Source organism: Notechis scutatus, chromosome Z (genome assembly GCF_049901735.1).
Source record: "Notechis scutatus isolate UNSWTSFEM ecotype Mainland chromosome Z, rNotScu1.2, whole genome shotgun sequence".
Lineage (NCBI taxonomy): Eukaryota > Metazoa > Chordata > Lepidosauria > Squamata > Elapidae > Notechis > Notechis scutatus.
This window is the reverse complement of record NC_142025.1, coordinates 8,107,449-8,126,024: the sequence shown is the minus strand read 5'-3', so window position 1 is coordinate 8,126,024 and position 18,576 is coordinate 8,107,449.

Below are 18,576 nucleotides of genomic sequence, written 5' to 3'. Positions count from 1 at the left end.
ACTTTACCTATCGGAAGCCAGCTGGGAAGGTCACAAATGGAGATGCTATGAACCTGGAATGCTGCAACCATCATAAATATAGTTATGTTGTTCCAACTCTGTTATTCTGTTCTGTTCCGTTCAGTTCCATTCTATTCTATTCTCTACTTCTTATTCTATTCTATTCTATTCTATTCTATTCTATTCTATTCTATTCTATTCTATTCTATTCTATTCTATTCTATTCTACTCTACTCTACTCTACTCTACTCTACTCTACTCTACTCTACTCTCTACTCTACTCTACTCTATTCTATTCTATTCTATTCTATATAAAGTTACAAATAAAGTTAGTTGCCAAGTGTCTGAATGTGACTATGAGGATTTTGCTTTGGTTGTAAAAACAAGAACTGGTTGTTAAGTCGCTTTCTTTTCCAGTTATGTTGTAATTTTGAACGGTCACTGAACGAATGATTGTAACTTGAGGGCTACCCGTAATGTTTTTTTCTTCTTGAAAATACTTCCCACCTAAGAATGAGGAAGAGATCTTGAACAGCCAAAGTGCCAGGGAAACATATGGGGGAAACAGAGGGGCTAGGTCAAGACATCTGTAAAAAATAGGCGATGTTCGGATTACGTGGCTATGACCTCCACCTTTCACCACATTCCTGCAGATAGCCCTGCATTGCACTTAGAATAAATTATTTTAATATGCACCTAAGAGACAAAGACTTTCAACTTTAAGTGAGATCATCCTTACATTCTGTAATGTTATGACACAGCAGTCCTTGACTTAACAACCATAACATAACATTTACAGTCGTGATAGTCATGAAATAAGCGACAGGCATTGGGACTTCAGAACTGGGTCTTAATTAAGTATCCCTGTGGAAATCTGTTGTAATTTTGAATGGTCACTAAGCAGCTGGTCATAAATCAAGGATTATTGGCACTCATTTCCTGATCAAGGGCTAAATTCCCAGAAACCTCCATATGATTCCCCCTCGCCCCACACGGAAGAAGAACAGAGTGCAGAACTATGTAAAGAGAAATAAAACCGCCTTCCTATGTGTCCGTTCTTATTCTGGAGATCGCAACAGCCTTGTGAAGTTGATTACCATACTCAGAAAAGACATTCTGGGGCCAAAACCTCCTTATGAGTTTCAGAACTGGCTGATCACTTCTGAACCAAACACTTCTGAACCAAATACTTGCTACCTTCTACTTTTGACGAAGTCTAATCGAGAAGGATTAAAAAGTAAGAATCCAGCCTGTAGTTGCATTTCCAGTGGCATAATATATACTTAGTAGGCCAGTTTGATGTAGTGGTGAAGGTGCTGGCCTAGAAGCCAGGAGGCTGTGTGTTACGTTCGGAGAATAATGGAGACCAGACATCTGACCAGTGACTTCAACTCTTTAATAACAGTAAATAGAATAGAACAGAGCAAACTATGGGCAGCAGCAGCCCCCTTTTATAGGGTTGGCTGCTACCCTATTAACCAATACTAAGTGCATCAAGTTCAAACTAATAACCAATAAGAAGTGTCCTAAGTTAGGCCAATCAGGGGCTTGTTATGAACCAATCCTTGTTCGTTGTTTAAGGACCAATCAAATGTGCAGGCTTCCAAAACCTGCTTTGCATTTAGGCTTAGTAATTTTTATTCATTCACAACACTGTGAGTTCTAATTCTGCCTTAGGCCTGAAAACCAACTGAGTGACTTGGGGCTAGTCACTCTCTCTCTCTCAGTTCATCTCACCTCACAGAGTTGTGGTTGTGGGGAAAATAGGAGGAGGAAGGAGTATGTTTCCCATCTGGAGTTATTTATGACGTGATAAAGACAAGATTAAAAAAAATCAAATAAATGAATCAAATAAATATACTCAGAATTCTAATAGTAGAATTCTCATTAAGAATTCTCATGGTCTAATCCAATGTTTCTCAACCTCGGTAACTTTAAGATGTGCTGAGGAATTCTGAGAGTTGAAACCCACACAGTGATGGGGTTCCAATAATTTAACAACCAGTTCTTTGTCTGGTTGCTGGGTGGGCGTGACCATGGTAGGTGTGGCCTAGTTGGCCTCCTGCACCATCCTCGGAGTGAAAACGGGCTGTGGAGGGCCCGTTTTCAACCTCCCCGGGCTCCCAAGTCTCCCTGGAGGCTGGAAATAGACCAGTTTTCACCTTCCATGGGCCTCTGGGAGACCCGTTTTCCACCTCCCCGGGCTCCACACATACCCTCCACTTACCTGGGATCCAAAATGGGCTGAGTGGAGACTCCTGGCTGGGCGGGGTGGGGCCAGCCAGTCGTCAGAACTACTGGTTCGCTGAACCAGATGTAAAGTTAACATCTGGTTCACCCAAACCGGCGCAAACCAGCTGAAGCCCAACCCTGAACCCACACATATAAAGTGGCATATAAATGTGTTGAGGTTGAATGTGTTTTTCCTTTGTGGGGAAAAAAAATGTTCAAGAAGGAGCATATCTAGTATTTATTTTTTTTCCTCTGTAGAAAGTTAGCACCCACCCTTCTCCTAGAAAAATGCAATATTCTAGGAAATATTAAAAAGGCAGAATATTATACTTCCCTGGATGAGAAAATTAGAAACATGCTCTTGGAAAGCAGCCCCCACCTTTGTTAATAGACCAAAGACATCTTATCTACAACACAAAAGGCCTTCAAGCTTCAGGGTGATGGGATTAGCCCTCACTCAGATCCAAACAGGGAGAAAGCCATTAAGCTATAATGGGAATTGCCCAAAGCCCCTTCTTTACATCACCCAGCAAGATTCAACCAAGTTTGGGACTCAAGACAACCTACAGAGTTACCCCTGCATGGCCCCATGGGAGTCTGACAACCAATCAGGATACATGCCCTTCCCACAGGAACAGGAAACAAATCCAAAGCCAACAGAGGGTATAAATCTCTCTCCCTCTCTCACCCATGTGATATTTTTGCCCAGGACCTCAAACCCATGTAGCCCTGACCTCCATTAAACCATCTTTCCAAATACCCTCCATGCTTCCAGTGTCTTTCTCCCCACTTGGAACTGAACCCAGATGGACATTTCTTTCAACACCTCTTACCACAGCCCTGTGAGGTAGATTGGGAGGAAAGACAATGAGTGGCTCCAAATCAGACTGTGTATTTTGTTTAATCTCCTACTGTTTTGCAACCCAGTACAACATGCCATCCTTCCTTTTGTGGGGCCACAGTAAAATAATTCATGCTCAAGGTGCCACAAAATCCATGACTTATGCAGAGAACAGAAGACATTTATTGAGAACAAGAGCACCAGCCATTCCATTCCTAACTCCATCAATTTAATATGCCAATACTCTTGAATTACACATGGGAGTGAAAAGGGAGTAAGATCAAACTCTGCAGTTCCTGAAACTCCAACTTCTTTCACGGTGAAAGGAAGGAAACTTGGGTTTATCAGGTCTGACCTAGATGAATCATGTTGGTTTTTGCACAGGTTTGCAGTGGACTAAAGAAACACCTTTGATAATCCTGCCCTTTTTTTTAAAATCACAGCTGAGAATATCATTTCCTGCTACTCAAGAACAAAATAAAATGTGATTTATTGCTGCACTAAAGATATTGAAATTATGTACCAATCATTAACAGCCATTTCACGCTGGCATTTATTAAATTAGAAAGCTGTAAAGGTGGGATAGTGAAATGTTATTGAATTTGCATGTTTTAGCAGTTGCTAAAAGACAGATTTTCTTTGTTATGCTGTAATTTTAGAAATTGATTTCACTGACATGCTTTTGCCCCTCATGATATTATCATGTACTGAGGACTTTTTGGTAGGAATTGAAATTAATTATGGTCTAGGAAGTCTGGAAATTTTGTCATAATCTTTAAACATCACATGGAATAGAAATAAAAAAAAATATTGGACCAAAGATTCTTCAGAAAAGTGATTAAATTGTGTAGCTGGATGGATGTGCTTTTTCTTCATTTAAGGATTTCAAGAAGGACCATGATCTGGTTGTAACTTCGTTTAGATGTCTATCATAATCCATGGATACTTCCCCATCTACATCTTCTTTTTCCAAAGACAATGTTATCCATTCAGTTGTGTCCAACCTTTGGTGATTCTATGGGGCAGATTCTCCAGATCTTCTGATCTTGCATTGCTCCACATCTTCTAGACTCAGCCAAACACACTTGAGCCAAAATAATGGTAATGAAGACAGGCTTTATATATCACTTCAACAATGGCTGGGTGATGCCATGAAGATGTTATTAGTCCTGGTGGACAATTGGCCTAAATTTACTTAATATTTAACAAGGTATGCAGCACGTGATCAGATTGGAGGATAGATAGATAGATAGATAGATAGATAGATAGATAGATAGATAGATAGATAGATAGACAGACAGACAGACAGACAGATAGTGTTGTGGTCTGCCAGTGGCCTGCGAAGCTTGCAGCAAAGTCAGACAGTGGGGAAGAACATGGGCCGGTCCTGGAATCCGGGGAGGGCTCGGACAAGGGATCTGCATCCAACACAGAGATGGGGCTAGGGCCATCTGAGAGTTATGTGCTGACTCCGGAACCTCCAGAATCTGACAGCAGCGAGGCAGAGGAACAGTGGGAAGTCTGTTCCCAGTGCTCGATTGCACAGAGCTGCCAGAAGGCAAGAACAGTTAAGACAAAAGGGGCGACTTGGGAGTAAGGCTTGGAGATGATTGGCCCCTCCCATAAGACATAAAGGAGGAGCAAAGGGACATAAGTCTTTGCAGGAAGCAATTTTGTACATTCGGGTCAGTTTAAACTCTGAAGCTCCATGGTGACTTTGTGCTCCATTTGGCCTTGTACAGTTAATTGGCAATTTAGTCATTGGCAGCATTTCAAGGGAGATAAAGGTGGGTGCTTATCAGCCTTATCATGAAAGACTGTGGCAGATTTCTGTTGGACTATTCATAAACTGCTTGGGACTCATTACGGGCTGTGAATGCATATAATTCACAGCCATTGAAATAAAAATAAAGGTTTTGGGGAACAGCTTGTGATTGTTACTATCTCAGGAAGCCTTGGTCAGAACAGATAGATGATAGATAGATGGATGGATGGATGGATGGACATTTTAGTGATCATGTCAATAGATTTTCTCCATGATGATCTATTCCTAACCTGTTCTTTGAATTGTTATGGTGTCTCCATCACCCCTGTGAGTCCATTCATCCTTTGCTGGTCATCCTCTTCGCTTTCCTTCCATCTTTCCCAACACCAAAACGTTTTCCAGAGAGCTAGGTGTTCCCACTGAATGGATTACATGCTCTCAAGTCAGCGTCAGCTTTTAATGCCACATAGATAGATTTCTTGCTTGGTGATCTGTCACTAACCTGGCCTTTCAGCCTCCCAGTGATGCCACCATCACTACTGTAATTCATTCCGTCCACCTTCTGCTAGTTGCCTGTTTCCTGTCTTTCCTTCTGCTTTTTCCACCGTTAGAGTCTTTCCAGGGAGCTCTTCACATAATGTAGGATACTTTGAACTCAGTCATTCAAAGTGTGTGTATGTGTTTGTGTGTGTATCCCCAGAAGTTTAAATATTCTTACAATTTGTGTGTGTGTGTATCCCCAGAAGTCTAAATATTCTTACAATTACTCAATTTAGTCTATTTCTAATCTGCTGTACAGTTCTTAAATTTTAAGCGCTTCCAAAAGCATTAAATGAAAATGGTAAGAAAGACAGCCTGTGAACAAGGCTAGAAAATGGATGCAGTGCTTTACTGAAGTATAGAGAGGTCCCTAAAAGTGTTTAAGAGAAAAGGATTATTCCAGCCAGTACTGAAAAGATATTAGCAAGGGAACCAGCACGTCTTCTGGGATCATTCCATAAATTGACTCTATAACTGGTGAGTTGTAATCACCTACTTCATTCTTGACTGGGGAGTATGAAATCTGTAGTCCAGGGCACAAGGTGGATGATAACTCATTTACAGCAATATTGTGAATCTCATTTACAATATCATGCATCCTTCAGCCCTCCCACTCTTCTAATAATTGTATTTTTTTTCCTCTCTCCAGAGTTGGAAAGGCTGCAGGCTATTTGGAAGAATATATTTTCCCTAATCTGCTTAAAATTTAAGCCCTTAATCTATTTAAATACTTATAAAGAGATAAATTTCTACCCAATATAGCTCCTACAATCCTCATATGTGTTTATCAGGGGCTAAGTCTTGTTGTGTCTCTTATTTGGAGTGCTCATGTACAAGACAGTAAACAGAATTTCTCTAGGCAAGGGAAGAAACACCAGTGAGTTGGTGGTTTTGTTATTTCTGCCTTGTGCTCAAATATGCAAGCAGTGCAGATTATAAATATCCATTATTCAGAAATAGTCAACAACAGGCTTATTACAACAAAGATAGACATGAGTGGAGTTGACTCCTGGGAGTTGGTTCAATACTGCTTCCTTGGCAGTGTTAGCAAAGTGGATTGCCCTTGTCTTCTTGCAAGAAAGTTTTCTCAACTTCTAAGCCTAGCCAATAGCTCAAGAATTCCCAGGCGGTCATTCATCCCTGGACTAACTACTGTGGGACTGACCCTTTTGAATTCAGAGAAGGTCAGCCTGGATATTTTATTTTATTTTCTGTTCAATTGTGTCTTATTCTCAGAAACTGCCTGAAAAGTTCCTGCAGTTTTCTTGGCAAGGTTTTTTTTAGAAGCAATATGCCACTGCCTCCTTCTTAGGGCTGAGGGCAGAGGTGGTATCTATCAGGTTCTGACCAGTTCTAGAGAATCAGTAGCGGATTTTTTTTTAACAAATTTTATTCAGTTTTTCACATTAAAAACAAAAATCTCTTTTTAGTGGACAACATATTTCCGGGTTATCACCTTTACATACAAATATGACAGCAATTATACATTCATATATGCATACTTAATTCTATTATTATCTTTTCCATTCCAAATTTTCAGTAAGGAGAGAAACAAACACATTAATTCTAGCCTCTTTCATTAATCTCAATCGAAACATCTTTTTGTTTCATTTCAATTATTTCAAATATAATCCTTTAATATTTATTTTAACAATAAAGATAAACAATAAGTATTTGCCTAATAATAATAATAATACAAAAGGTTACCAATGTCTCTCCTTGCCTTTAATAGTCTATATTAACTTATTAATTTAGTTGGTTCTTTAGTCTGTCATATTTCCTTTCCATTACACATTCTTTTTATAAATTCTAGATTAATACAAATTTTAACACTAAAGAAAAAAAAACAAGTATAGATTTCCCCCCTTTTATTGCTTTGAGTGTGACACCTCAATGATTAAAATATACCTTTATTCCCTCATCTTGATTCCCAATGAACCATTATTTTTAAGAAGTTACAATAATAATCATTACATCTTTTCATCTGGATTCTGCAGCATATTCCCCCCCTCTTTTAAATAAATTTTATTGATTTTACAATTAAAGCAGACCCAACAACACAAAAATAAATGTAAGAGAGAAAAAGAAAAGAAGAAAGGAAGAAGAAAATAGAAAGAAAAAGATAGAAAACAGTTAAAAACATTTTCATCTTCAACAGTTTGTGAGACCTCCTTTTTATCCTTATTTTATGCCATATACACACTTAATCCTTACATATATCTGTATGTCACTACTATGGTTCTATCCTATCCCCTTTTGCCTTTTAGTGTGAAATCTATCTTTGTTCTATCCATTTGTATCAGCAGTTCCAGCTGTTGTAGTATATTGAAGTGTTTTTATTTTTTAGTGCCAAGGTTAATTTGTCCATTTCTGCACAACTTGAAATTATTACCTTAATCCCAGGGTACTTTTGTTTAGTTGTATTGCCCAGTTGTCCCGGTTCAGGTGTTATTCACCTCTTTCTTCCCTCCTGCACAAAGCTTAATCCAGCTGAGTCCTCCTCTTCGGGGTGGCCATTTTAAACCACTGCTGCATTCGTCTTCGGGGGGGGGGGAAAGACCAAGCCCAGAAGGGGAGATGCTGCTCCCCTCAACCTGGCTTGCGGTGTCCCCTTACTCCGCTGCCCCTCCAAGGCAACTTCAGCCCCTAATCGTAATGATCGGGGCTCTCCAATGAAAGAGCATGGACCATAGTCGCAGAGAGTCGCAATCTACGGTCTGTCAGCGAGGAGGCTCCGCCTTCTTCTCGTAGCAGAAATTTTGAGTAGTTCAGAGAACCAGCAAATACCACCTCTAACTGGCCCCACCCCCATCTCTTCTCTGCCTCCCATTGAGTCCCAGGTGATTGGCTGGGTCTTCTTTTGTTGCCCTGCACAGGAGAACAGAGCTGGAAAACAGGTTAGTGGGGTGGGGAGGGAATGGGGATTTTGCAGTATATCCTTCCCCTGCCATGCTCACCAATCCATGCCCACGGAACCGGAAGTAAAAAAAAACTGAATCCCACCACTGGCTGAGGGAGAGAAACTGGCTCAAAGTCACCCAGCTGGCCTTATGCCTAAGGCGAGACTGGAATTCTTGGTCTCCCGGTTTCTAGACTGGTGTCTTAACCATTACAGCTACTCTTTGATGTATGACCAGAATTGACCAGAATTTCCATTGCTAAGGAATGCAGCTGCTAAATATGTCATGACTGATTTTACAATCTTTTATGCCATTGTTGTTAATTGAATCATGGAGTCACTATAGGAATCCAGCTTCCCTCATTGACTTTGCTTGTTGGAAGCCATTTGAGGAAGTCACAAATGGCAATCGGATGATCCTTGTAAATCCATGTGGATGGCCAAGCACTCAAATTTTGATCCTGAGATTGAGGAAGTTGCAATGGTCATAAGGTGAAGAAAGCCTGTATGCCCCTTTTCTCAGTGCCCTTGTAGCTGTGAATAGTCACTTAGTGAATGGCTGCAAGTTGCGGACTATTTGTATACCAAACTGGTCTATATGGAGCAATCAAATTCCTGATCACTGGCACTGATGATGTTACCTAGTTAGGTAATGAAACGTCTGCAAGAAAATAAGCAAGCTCAGAGGTCACCAAAGACACCTCATTTCAATCCTGAGCTGCAAATATTCTCCTTGGCATCTTTCTCTAGCAGGAAATTAGGGACCTGGCATTGAGATGCTGTTAAAGTTTAATTTAAACTGTGATTATGCTATTGTTTTAACAAAAATGTAAACTTGTATTTTAAAAATACATGTATTTTTGTTAGCAAGAGATGTACACCTCCTCTTTCTCCCTACCACTGTTTTGAAAGCAATATTTCTAAAAGAGAACATAAGTGCATTAGTAATGACAATTTGTGTTGCTGTATAATCACTGCTGTTTTTTTTCCCTACTCTCTGTGCCCAAACAGATTCTTCCCAAACAGAATCTATTAAAAGAGGAAAGACAGGATTGGACCAGGATAATTTTTAATCGTGGCATTAGGATCCTCCTGGATAGAATTTTCCTTTTGGCTCTACTTTTCTTATATATTGGTAAATGCCATTTTATTCCTTCTTTTAAACAAAATCATTTGCATCCTTCACCATAATCAAAATACAGAGATTGGTTTTCTCTTCTGGGTTGTCAACAAGGGGGCAGCACAATTAAATACATCTTGAAGTCAATCAGGATACCGCCTCCTGATTGAGCCATTGATTTTTTAAATAAGCCTGGTTGTTTGTCTCAGAACAACTGATTTTTAAAGTTGAACATTTCAAATGTGGCAAGAGATTCCTTATTCAAATGTTTGCGGAAATACTGATTAGATTAGACCAGCAGCCCCATTTGATAACTATCAAAATCCTATGCAATATAAAAGTGATATCTATTTACACGCAGGAAAAATAAAGAAAGCAAAACCTGGTGTTTGTTTCAAGGCCTTAACATCAGAGGGTTAATCATTGATATCATAATGTCCAAAAAAAAAAAGCAAATAAAACCTGATAAACCTTAGGATTTATAATCCCGACACATAGTTGCACAGGGAGTACTTTATACTTGCGACAATCACACAAGAGACACACAACTCAGTTTCCATATCCTGAGGAAGACAAGCTTGGAAGGCTTCTGAATCTTCACCCTTTGATCCTAAGTGAAAGAGCATTTAACACTATGATAAGGTAAGGTAAGGTAATGTATGGTATCCTAAGGTAAGTTAAGGTAAGAAACAATAAGATAAGGTAAAATAAGATCAGATTTATTGTTTAAGATAACCTTTTTCCTGTGAATACACTGGTACACATTAAAAATGAAATTCTGATACACACACACACACAGACATGATATGTGTGTGTGTTTGTGTGTCTGCGTGTGTACCAGTATGTATATATAAGACTGGGTATTATTTTCAGGAAAATATGGTACTAAATGTGTCTTCTGGCTTATGATCTTAACTGGGGCTTATATATATATCACAGACAATTTGGAATACACAGCGGAAATATAGATATAGATATATAAGATAAGGTGTGTGTGTGTGTGTGTGTGGGTGCATGCGCACACGTATATAGCTAAACTAGAACTTACAGAATCTAGTTGTTCTGCTTCAGGTACCACAAAGCTTCCCCTCAGAAGGTAACAAGGAAAAGAGGTCATGAAGAGCAGGGGTGGGATTCATTTTTTTTTAACAATTGGTTCTGTGGGCGTGGCTTAATTGGTGGGCGTGGCTTGGTGGTCATGTTATTGGCCAACTCAACATCACTCACATTGAGGCACACATCTCCTCGCCTGGCCTCTTGTGACTGTGGGGATGCTGCAACAGTCGTAAGTGTGAAAAATGGTCGTAAGTCACTTTTTCAGTGCCATTGTAACTTTGAATGGTCACTCCACACAAGCAAAGAACCAGCCAAGGAGGGGAAAAAATACTCCAGAGAAGTTCAGGAAATCTAGTCCTGCCAAGAATGTAATAAGGGTTAATAGAGAGGCAGTTTCTGTAAGCAACACCAGAATGTTTCCTTCCTGCCTTCCTTACAGGATTAGGCCAGTAATGTCTTCTAACAACCGGTTCTCCGAACTGCTTAGAATGTTAACAACCGGTTCTAGCAAATAGGTGCGAACCGGTAGAATCCCATCCCTGATGAAGAGGACATGTGGCATCCCAGCCAATACTGCAAGCATCGCTGGTCAAGCATCGCTTATATGCCATGTCCTGGACAGAAGGAAGTGACCTTCCAGTAATCTTTTCTGCCGTCCTCACCACTCTCTGCGCAGCCTTCCTGTCTGAAGCAGTGGTGCCTCCGAACACCACGGTAAAACAATACGACAGGATACTTTCAATCGTCCCTCTGTAGAAAGTAGTAAGGACAGGGGAAGAAAGATGTGCTTCTTAGCAAAAGGTAGGCAACATTTTGGGATGAAGGGATCAAGAAGAGCTCAAGGACTTAGCTGTTGCAGGAGGTCTTGTTCTCATACTTGGCAGCTGCCTAGAAGTGAGCGGCTGACTTCTTAACTGTCCATCATCCTCTCTAAGCACCATCATCAGCTCAAAGGCAAACAATAAAGACCGAATGCACCAATTACCACATTAAACAAGAGGAAAACCTTCTGAGCACCAATTCCACCCGTGCTTTTTACAATTTTGTAAACAACAAACTAAAAGACTCAAGGTCCATCCCTCCCTTGATAGGACCTGATGGTAAAGACTGCAGCGACGACACCATTAAAGCCAACATCTTTAACACATTCTTCGGCTCAGTGTTTGTAAACAGTAATGGATCATGCCCAATGTTTCCTAGCCGTACCACAGACAACAATAATGATCTAATACATATCGATTTTACAGTAGACAACGTTGAAAAAGCACTACGCAACCTAAAACCATCTCTATCTATTGGACCGGATGGAATATGTGCCTACTTCTTAAGAAAACTATCCGCTGCCATAGCCAAACCTCTAAGCATAATCTTTGAAAGATCTTTCAGAACCAGCTCCTTGCCCAACCTATGGTTACAAGCCACAGTCATTCCCATCTTCAAAAAGGGAGACCCAAGCCTAGTTGAAAATTACAGACCAATCTCCTTATGCTGCGTCACCTGTAAAGTCATGGAATCAATTATTAACCAATCCATCATCCTCCATTTAGAGACAAACAACCTACTCTCCAATAAACAATTTGGTTTCAGAAAAAAACTATCCTGTAATCTGCAACTCTTACACTGCAAAAACATATGGACTACTCAACTCGACCAGGGCAAAGCAATAGATGCAATCTACATAGACTTCTGCAAAGCCTTTGATTCAGTGGTACACGACAAACTACTCCTAAAAATAAAATCTTATGGTATCTCTGGACAACTGAATAACTGGATAGAAGCATTCCTGTCAAACAGACAACAAATGGTCAAAATTGGGAACGCCCTATCAAATCCAGTACCTGTCAATAGTGGTGTTCCCCAAGGCAGTGTTCTCTAGGACCAACTCTCTTCATAATCTACATAAACGACCTTTGTGATCATATCAAGAGCAATTTGCTTCTCTTCGCTGATGATGTAAAGCTGTTCAATACCACAGACAATACTACTACCCTTCAAAAGATCTAGACTATGTATCTGAATGGTCTAACATATGGCAACTCCAAATCTCAACAAATAAATGCTCTGTCTTACATATTGGTAAAAAAATCAGAAAATAAAATACAAACTGAATAGTCAAGATCTTGTTGATGACCCAAGCTCTGTAAAGGACCTGGGAATACTCACCTCTAATGATCTAAGTGCTAGAGCTCACTGCAACTACATAGCCAAAAAGGCATTAAGAGTTGTTAACCTAATCCTACGTTGCTTTTTCTCTGGTAATATCTCACTACTAACCAGAGCATACAAAACATTTGCTAGACCAATACTCGAATACAGTTCATCAGTCTGGAATCCTTATCACGTATGTGATATTAACACAATTGAGAAAGTCCAGAAGTATTTCACAAGAAGAGTTCTCCACTCTTCTACCCGTTATAGAATACCTTACGCCACCAGACTCGAAATTCTAAAACTAGAAAACCTCGAATTACGCCGTCTTCGGTCCGACTTAAGCATGGTATATAAAATCATACATTGCAATGTCCTACCTGTCAATGAATACTTCAGCTTTAACCATAACAACACAAGAGCACACAACAGATACAAACTCAAAGTAAACCGCACCAAACTTGATTGCAGGAAATACGACTTCAGCAATAGAGTGGTCAATGTCTGGAATACTCTACCCGACTCTGTAGTCTCTTCCCCAAACCCCAAAAACTTTAACCTTAGACTGTCTACTATTGACCTCACCCCTTTCCTAAGAGGTCTGTAGGGGGCGTGCATAAGCGCACCAACGTGCCTACCGTCCCTGTCCTATTGTTTCTCTTATTCTTTTATTTTTCTTATATGTACCCATTTCATATATTCACAACTATGTATACACTTGTACTTATTATCTTGTAAACAATTGACAAATCAAATAAATAAATTGAAACTGTTGTACTGTGGAAGAAGCCAACATCAAGGTGTCTTTAGGTATCAGCATATTTACATATACAGGTAGTCCTCAACTTACAACAACAGTTTTCTGTTGCTAAGCAAAACAGTTATTGTAGTGTATTCAAATAGAGGCTTCTAATACTACATTCCTATTGGTTAGTTAACTTAGCTAAACGATTGGTTAGAAGGGCGGTTTCTGATTGGCCGCGAAAGCGGCGGGAAGTTTAAATGCATGCCATTGGTTGCGAGCCGCGAGCAGCCGCTATAAAAAGGGCTGCCATGGCTCGACTTGAGTTGAAGTTACTGGTTGCTAATAAAGAGCTGTTTTCAACTCCGGTATTCGAGTCTGCTTTGTCCTGGTGACAGAACAGTTATGTAAGTAAATTTTGCCTCATTTCACGACCTTTCTTGCCACAGTTGTTAAGTGAATTGCTGCATTTTATTTTTTAAGTTAGTAACATGGCTGCTAAGCGAATCTGGATTCTCTGTTGATTTTGCTTATCAGATGGTCACAAAGGGGGCTCAGGTGACCCCAGGATCTTGCACCCATCATAAATATAAATCATGTGACCAAGGAGATGCTGCAACAGTTGTGTGAAAAATGGCCCTGTCACTTTTTTCAGTGCTATTGTCCCTTCAAATGGTCACTAAATGAACTGTTGTAAGTCAAGGACTACCTTGATGAAAACAAATCAGCGGGGCCTGATGGATTACATCCCAGAGTTTTAAAGGAGCTGGCAGAGGTCATCTCAGAACCACTGCACCATATCTTTCAAAAATCCTGGAGCACCAGGGAACTACCAGAGGACTGGAAAAGAGCTGATGTGGTTCCCATCTTCAAAAAAGGGGAAAAAAACAGAAAACTATAGACCAATTAGCCTAACATCAATACCCGGGAAGATACTGGAAAAGATAATAAAAAACAGATCTGCCAACATCTAGAAACAAGTAAAGTAATAACTAGCAGTCAGTACGGGTTTGTTAAGAATAGATCATGCCAAACCAATCTTATTTCATTCTTCAACACAGTGACTAAATTAGTAGACCAGCAAAATACTGTGGACATAATATATTTAGATTTCAGCAAGGCATTTGATAAAGTAGACCACAACCTACTTCTTAGTAAGCAAGAAAAAAGTGGAATAGATAGCACCACCACTAGATGGATTCGCAACTGGCTGGCAAACCGTACTCAACGAGTAGTCCTTAATGGGTCTAAGTCTACATGGAGGGAAGTAAGCAGTGGGGTGCTACAAGGTTCTGTCTTAGGCCCAGTACTCTTCAATATCTTCATTAACGACTTAGATGAGGGAATAGAAGGGGAACTTACCAAATTTGCAGATGATACTAAGCTGGCAGGAAAAGCTAACACCCAAGAAGATAGGCTCAAGATCCCGATGGATCTTGACAGACTAAAACACTGGGCTGTATCTAACAAAATGAAATTCAATATAGAGAAAAGTAAAGTCCTACACTTAGGCAAGAAAAACCAAAAGTACACATACAGACTGGGTGAAACCAGGCTTCATAGCAGTAACTGTGAGAGGGATCTTGGAGTCTTAGTGGACAACCAGCTAAATATGAGCCAGCAGTATGCAGCTGTCACCAAAAAAGCTAATGCAATCCTAAATTGTATTAACAGAGGGATACAATCAAGATCAAGTGAGGTACTAATATCACTCTATAAAGCCTTAGTAAGACCACACCTAGAGTATTGCATCCAGTTTCGGTCACCACATTATTAAAAAGATGTTGAGACTCTAGAAAAAGTACAGAGAAGAGCAACCAGAATGATTAGGGGACTGGAGGCTAAAACATATGATGAACGGTTGCAGGAACTGGGCTTGGCTAGTCTAGTAAAGAGAAGGACCAGGGGAGACATGATAGCGGTCTTCCAATATTTGAGGGGTTGCCACAGGGAGGAAAGGGTCAATTTATTTTCTAAAGCACCTGTAGGCCAGACAAGGAATAATGGATGGAAACTGAACTAGGAGAGAAGCAACATGGAATGAAGGAGAAACTTTCTGACAGGGAGAACAATCAACCTATGGAACAGAAGTTGCCCTCGGAAGTTGTGGGAGCACCATCACTTGAGACTTTCAAGAAGAGATTGGACTGCCATTTGTCAGAAATGGCGTAGGGTCTCCCGCTTGGACTAGATGACCCACAAGGTCCCTTCCAACTCTGATTATTATGTACTAAGTCTTTGTTTCCATGACATAAGATTCCTCACTGGAAAGCATCATGTAACTTCTGAGGAGTTCATGTAACTTCAATGCAGGAGAAACTTCAGTAGAAGCACTGCATATATGTTGAAGTGCTTATATGGTGTTTCTACTACAGGTAGTTCTTGACTTATGAGCAATCATTTCGTACTTGTTTGAATTTCTGACGGATTGCCCTAGGAGTTTGTATGACCCAGATTCAAAATTCCGATGAATACCCTTCTCCTATGGTCTGGTAACTGCACTTTGGGTTCTTGGCAACTGTCCGACATTTATGGCCATTTGCAGCATCTCATAATGCCTATGATGCCTTGGTATACTACATCAGTGATCCCCAACCTTTTTGACGCCGCGGCCCGGTACCGGCATCAGCTGGGCGCCGCGCCCGGTCCCGGCATCAACTGGCGCCATCTTTTGACGAAAAAGTGCTTCTGGTGACCTCACCGGAAGCACTTTTCGTCAAAAAGATGGCGGCGCCAGCGCTCCGGTGAGCTTTTGGGTAGAAATGGCTTTCTACCCGGAAAAGCTCACGAGGGCTAGGCCGCATCTTTTTGATGAAAAGTGCTTCCGGTGAGCTTTCTACCCGGAAAAGCTCACCGGAAGCACTTTTTTACCAAAAGATGGCGGCGCCCAGCAACCAGTGGCCCGGTAAGACTTGTTCCGCGGACCGGTACCGGTCCGCGGACCGGCGGTTGGGGACCCCTGTACTACATGACACTTGGAATACTACATTCAGTTTTAGTCGCCACGATGTAAAAAATGATGTTGAGACTCTAGAAAGAGAGCAGAGAAGAGCAAAAAAGATGATTAGGGGACTGGAGGCTAAAATATATGAAGGACGGTTGCAGGAACTGGGCCTGGCTGGTCTAGTGAAGAAAAGGACTAGGGGAGATGTGATAGCAGTGTCCCAATATCTCAGGGGCTTCCTCAAAGAAGAGGGAGTCAAGTTATTTTCCAAAGCACCTGAGAGCAGGACAAGAAGCAATGGGTGGAAACCAATCAAGGAGAGAAGCAACTTAGAACTAAGGAGGAATTTCCTGACAGTTAAAACAATTAATCAGTGGAACAACTTGTCTCCAGAAGTCGTGAATGCTCCAACACTGGAAGTTTTTAAGAAGAGATTAGATAACCATTTGGCTGAAGTGGTGTAGGGTTTCCTACCTAGGCAGAGGGTTGGACTAGAAGACCTCCAAGGTCCCTTCCAACTCTGTTATTCTATTCTATTCATGGTCACTTGAGTACATTTTATGACAGCTTTGCTAAAGAACATCATTTACTTTTTTGGCAAAACTGGCTAATAGTGAACCATTAGTTTGCTTAATAACTGTAGGGGTCACTTTACGATGATTACATATGCTTAATGACTGCCACAAAAAGGTTGTGAAATCAGGTGGGTAATGTCAGTAGCCTGATTTATGGCCATTAAGACTTGCGACATTGATGGGCAATCTTCATTAAGATTGTAAGTCGAAGATTACCTATATCCATGGGGGCAAACCTATGGAATACATGCCAGAAGTGGCACGCAGAGCCATTACTGCCGGCACACGAGCACTCGCCCAGAAAAAGTCTATTGCGCATGCGCACATGCCGCCTGCCCGACAGCTGATTGTTGGATATCTGGTGTGCATGTGCGGTTCACGCGGTGTGCAGGAGACACTCATGCATGCGCAGAAGCATGAGGAGTGCGTGGGGGGTTGCATCCACAGAAGCGCACAGCGCAGGTCGCGCAGGATGTGTGCACATGTGCAGGAGGCATGGGGGGGCACGCATTGCCTTCTGGGTGATGGCACACAAGCACAAGCAGGTAAGTGCACACACAATTATTGGCATGGGAGCCCAAAAAGGTTAGCCACCACTGACTTATATAGTTGGTGCTTAATGGAAGTGCTGGAGAAATTGTGCTGTTTTATGAAGGAGCTTCATTGAGTGGTTTCTTTCCACAGCAGGGGTGGGATTCTACCAGTTTGCACCTATTCGGTAGAACCGGTTGTTAACATTCTAAGCAGTTCGGAGAACCGGTTGTTAGAAAAAATTACTGGCCTAAGCCTGTAAGGAAGGCAGGAAGGAAACATTCTGGTGTTGCTTACAGAAACTGCCTCTCCATTAACCCTTATTATATTCTTGGACTTCTTGTCTCTGGAACTTCTCTGGAGGTTTTTTTTCCTCCTTTGCCGGTACTTTGATTGTGTGGAGTGACCATTCAAAGTTACAATGGCACTGAAAAAAGTGACTTATGTCCCTTTTTCACACCTACGACTGTTGCAGCATCCCCACAGTCATGAGGGGCCAGGCGAGAAGATGCATGCCCCAATGTGAGTGATATTGAGTTGGCTACGCCTAGCCAATAACATGACCACCAAGCCACGTCCACCCAGTCACATGACCACCAAGCCACGCCCACCAACTAAGCCACGCCCACAGCACCGGTTGTTAAAAAATTTGAATCCCACCCCTGTTCCACAGCATCATCCACAACAGATGTCCTTTTGCATAGCCTGAGCACATGTATGCATTTATTGAATTGATTTTATTCGGGCCATAGATTTTGTATGGTTCACTTGCAAAGTGTGGAATGCATTCATTTTAGGAAAGCATACCTCTATCCATAGATTTTAGTACAATTGCTGTAATCTTTCTTACAACCCGAAGCAAATATCTCTAGAAAATTTACTCTCACTACTGCTGGGAATTATAAACATTACCTTTACAGCCCACACCTGTCTGAGTGCTACAAGAGTCTCCCTTATTTCTTCTTTCATCTCTTCTGTCTTGCAGAAAATATCCCTGGCACAACTTCTTTAGCAAGAAGTTCTTTAGCAAGAACCACCCCTATGAGGTAATTCTGCTGGACCAACTTTGATTTTGTTCTGTGGTTTACTTAACTCCTTGATTTCTGACTGGTTGCTTAGCGAAAGTTCTAAATTACAATGGACCCTCCCATAAAGGTATTTAAGGTCTGGATCTGAAGTTCAG